The sequence below is a fragment of the Eschscholzia californica genome, unplaced genomic scaffold (genome assembly GCF_041429995.1).
Source record: "Eschscholzia californica isolate CP2 unplaced genomic scaffold, dmEscCali1.0.p SCAF_2, whole genome shotgun sequence".
Taxonomy (NCBI): Eukaryota; Viridiplantae; Streptophyta; class Magnoliopsida; order Ranunculales; family Papaveraceae; genus Eschscholzia; species Eschscholzia californica.
In genome coordinates, this window is record NW_028238309.1 from 23,704,533 (window position 1) to 23,709,339 (window position 4,807).

The following is a 4,807-nucleotide window of genomic DNA, read 5'->3' on the forward strand; positions in this document are numbered from 1 at the left end:
CCGGGCCAAAGGGTGCTGTCCCTAGGCCGTCCCGTGCTATACCCGAGCCGGTAGCTGCTGTGCCAAGCATGTCCGAGCTGATCCGAGCACGTCCCGTGATGTCCCGAGCAGCCTAGAAACGTCCGGCCGAGAGGAAGCTTCTGTCTTGCGTGTCTCTGTCCAGTGCAAGATGCTGCTGCTGCTGCTGCTGCTGGAAGCTTCCGTCCGAGCTCGGGAAGCTTCCCGAGCAGCAGCTCGACTGCTCCCGTTCCTTTTGGTCGCGTCCCGTGCACACTCTTGTTCTCTGGATCAAGAAAGTCTGAAACGTGTGACGTATCAGATGGGATACTAAGCGACATGGGAATCGAGCATTGCACTTGTTCTAAGTACAAGTGGGAGACTGAAGGATTTATCCGTTCGGTCTGAAGGAGATGTCCTTCCGAAGGAGTGTCCTTCGACCAAGGTGGCAATGCGATCAATTTGTCAGTTAGGATAACGATGACCACACGTAAAGATCATCCAGTCCGGTCCAATTAGGGGTCGTAATGCTTTGCTAGAAGCCAACTACGATCATCGGATCAAGGAGTTGATTCGAGGCTAACATAGACCGGATCCTACAACGGGTTACACATAAGAGTGGTAACTTGATCGGAGAGATTTGACTAGACGGGAACTGGCTAAAGTTGGATGGGATTCAACTGGAAAGGCCGAAAGGGTCCGAATGGAGATTCGGGACAAGATAGAAAGGAGGCTCTTTGGGCCGGCCATGAGATGGCCGACCAGAGTAAGTGGGCCGGCCATATAAGGCCCATAGTGGGCTGCCCTGGCCGGCCACACTTAAGGGGATTATCAAAATACCCCAAAAAGGGTATTTTGGTAATTATCTTTTCTGTGACCCAGAAAATAGAAAACCTAATCTGAATGAGATTCTAATTAGGGTTTGTCTATATATTGGGTCAGTTGAGAACAGAAAAGGTGTGGATTTTTCTCTAAGGAAAATATACAGCTCTCTCTCTCTCTGAATATACAGCTATTGGAGAGAGAGGAATATAGAGAGAAAGTTCCCATTCTATCAATCTAGTCAAGAAGAAGAGTTCTTCTCAACCTTCTACTAAGTCCTAGCAGTCTGAAAGGAAGGGAGATCAAGTCTATTCACTCGGTGTCTCAAGTAGAGGAGCTACAGTTGGAGCTCTCGATCTTTGCATGCGATTGGAATGGTTCGAGGGAAAAACGCGTTAAGGTATTTATCCCTCTCTAGTTCATTGATTAGTTTATGCATATAGGTCCTGGGCAATCTAGTGTTAAACATGAGATGTTTGAGATTCCGCTTACAACACTAGGTAGTGTATAGGATACACCAAAACCCTACAGTGGCATCACGAGCCGGTTGCATGAAACTATCTCTGACTAGTCGAATTAGATTCGAGCTTGATTGATTAGATGATTATATGTTTAAATAGGGATTTAGACATGAAATTGATTAGTTTAAATTAGATTTAGACTTAATCGGATAGAAAATTGAAAGAGTTTCAATGGGAAGACTTTAAAATTTGGTGTTTTTGAAAAGAGTTTTCAAAATAAAATTTTAAAGTGGATGGTTTTTTGAAAAAGAGTTTTCAAATTGCTGAGTTTTGGATGAAGAATCATCAAAACAGCAGCAAAAAGTTGGATTTTTTCGAAAATTAGAGGAAAACAGGGTGCTGTCCAGAGACCGGACTGACCAGGACGCGTCCCAGGACGCGTCTGGCCAGTCGCGGACGCTCTGGACGCGTCCCAGTCCTTCCCGGACTGGGAATCCGAGAGCGTCTCGGATTAGACGCGTCCGAGCTATTCTCGGACGGGAAAGACGCGTCCGAGAGCGTCTCGGACTGGGAGTCCGAGAGCGTCTCGGACAGGGATCCCGAAGGATCCGCGTCCAGCACCTGAGGTCGCGTCTTCCAGACGCGAGCACAGAGACATGTCCGGACGCGTCTCGGATTGGGAATCCGGACGCGACCAGGACAGAACCTTCCAGAGCGCGTCTGGGACGCGTCTGGTGAGACCAGAAGCTGTCTCGGACTGGGGGTCCGAGAAGCTCGGACTTGGGCAGAGCGTCTAGGACGCGTCTGCAAGGTCAGGAAGCGTCTGGCCTAGGGCCAGGACGCGACCACCCGAGGGACTTGGCACGGTCTGGAACGTGCCAATCCGGGTCCGACCTTGGTTCGGACCTTGACCGAGACTTGACTAGGTCTAGTCAAAGGGTCCCTTGACCAAGTTTGACTTAAGTCTTTGGAGTTAGACTCGGGTCTTTTGGGCCTTGACTTAAGTGGGAGGGTTCGGTTTTCTTCTTCCGACTTTGACCATATTTTTTCCGAAAGTGACCCGGGCCCACCAAAGCCTGAATCGGAGTTTTTCCAAAACGATTTCAAAATCTTTTAGGATAAAACCAGAACGAGCCATTAGTCAGAATTATGAGATAATTAGACTTAAGGCACGTTAGACATAGAGATGTCGGTAGTACCTCCCGAAAAGCTATCTAGAACATAGCAAACCTAGATTCGACCTAAGTAAGCGAATCTCATACATACTTGGGTGTTTTATGAATGTCATATTATTATGTATGTATGGATGTGAATGCGGGTTCTAGTATGGCCATAGAATCGTTCTATCTTGTTTTTAAGCACGGATGGGTGCCCGATGTAATTAATTTAATTTCAAGTTTTATACGATCTGCGAATCGTTGAGTCTTGTAATTAGCATTTAGGGTACAATTGAGTCCATTGAAGAGCCAAAGGATGAGATCGTGGTTCGAGTGGGAGAATTCAATGGATGTTCGAGGATGGAGATCCAGGCGAACGGAGGCTAAACAAGCAAAGAACCTAAGAAGATTAGATCTTTTAGGTTAGGGGCCATACTAGGATCATATCTGCTTGATTTATTTTCTCGCGCGCATTTACTTATTTACGTTTTATGTGGTGTATGATTATGTTAGAGTTCACAGTAATGCATGCAAACAAAAACGTAAGAGTCCCCAAAAAGAATTTTGAGTAATGCCTACCCAGATTAAGACACCTGTTGCGCCCTTGTTCATCGATGGTGGGTCATGCCAAAGCAGGGTGCCATCTTTTACCTCGGGACAATACGGGTAGACCTATGAAGAGGTCTACATGTCTAAATGGTTATTCTCAACGAGTCAGCAAAAGAGTTTTGGATTTCGAGGCAAAAGGATGAATTTAACACATAAGTGTTATTCATCAACCAAGAGTCATATGAGATATGATCAGTAAGGAGTTACTCACCCAGGAGGGTGAAGTTAAGGGCAGTGCCAAAGTACGCTTAGCTTCACAGGAATGGGGTCTTGGAATCGTATTATTCATAGGGGGACGTTTTTTCATTGAATAATATGGCAAAAAGTGTTTTTGCGTAAACATTGAATGTAGTACTTAGCAAAATCCTTATTTTGTTTCTGTAGAGTAGAGATGGTAAATAGGATTAGTTCACGTTTAGATAGAGATCTATACGACTTTCTAGATTGGGAGGAAGATCAGAGAAGAGTTCTCGATGCTTCAAAAAAAAGAAAGCGTAATAGAGCTACCAGAAAGGGAAGTGGAAGTCGGTGCCTATGTTATAGAGGTCAATTTGACAGATATGGCTGACTCTCCCTCATGGGTATATGATACCGGATGTGGAGCTCACATAATTTCAGAATTAGATGAGCTCAAGGAGGTCAGGTATCTGACAAAGAGCGAGATGGTTCTACGAGTCGCAAACAAGGCAAGAGTTGCTGCTGTGGCTGTAGGGACTTTCAAGCTCAGTTTAGAGACTGGGTTGATATTAGTGCTACGTAATTGCTATTACGTACCGACTATATCGAGGAACATCATCTCTGCGTCGGTGTTAGACAAAGAGGGATATCACGCTATAATAAAGGACAAGAGTTGTTCTTTATACAAGGGTGAGATGTTCTATACCAGTGCTAAGCTGCGTAATGGTCTTTATGTTGTGAACATAGAAGACGAAATCCTGAACATAGACACGAAACGGCTTCGTACTCATGATTCTAACCAAAGTTATCTCTGGCATTGTCGTCTGGGTCACATTAACACGAAACGCATGCAGAAGCTTCATGCAGATGGACTTCTGGGATCGTGCGATTTGGAATCGTACGATACATGTGAGCCATGCTTAGTGGGCAAGATGACAAGATCGTCCTTCAAGGGGAAAGGAGATCGGGTGAGTGAACCCTTAGGACTGATACATACGGATGTATGCGGACCTATGAGTACACTCGCGAGAGGTAACTATGGCTACTTCATTACATTCACTGATGACTTCACTAGATATGGTTACGTGTATCTAATGAGGCATAAGTCGGAATCGTTTGAAGTGTTCAAACAATTCCAGAATGAAGTGGAGAATCAGCTTGGCAAGAAAATAAAAGCCATTCGATCGGATCGAGGTGGTGAGTATTTGAGTCAAGAGTTTGAGGATCATCTTCGGAGTTGTGGAATAGTTTCACAACTCACTCCTCCAGGAACACCTCAGATGAACGGTGTGTCCGAGAGGAGGAATCGAACATTGATGGACATGGTTCGATCGATGATGAACTTAGCCGATCTTCCTAACACTTTCTGGGGGTATGCTCTAGAAACGGCTGCTTTCACACTTAACCGAGCTCCGTCAAAAGCTGTAGAAAAGACGCCACATGAGATGTGGACTGGAAAGGTTCCAAAGTTGTCTTTTCTCAAAGTCTGGGGTTGCGATGTTTATGTAAAGCGTTTACAAGGAGATAAACTAGCACCAAGATCAGACAAGTGTCTCTTCGTCGGTTATCCGAAAGAGACAAAGG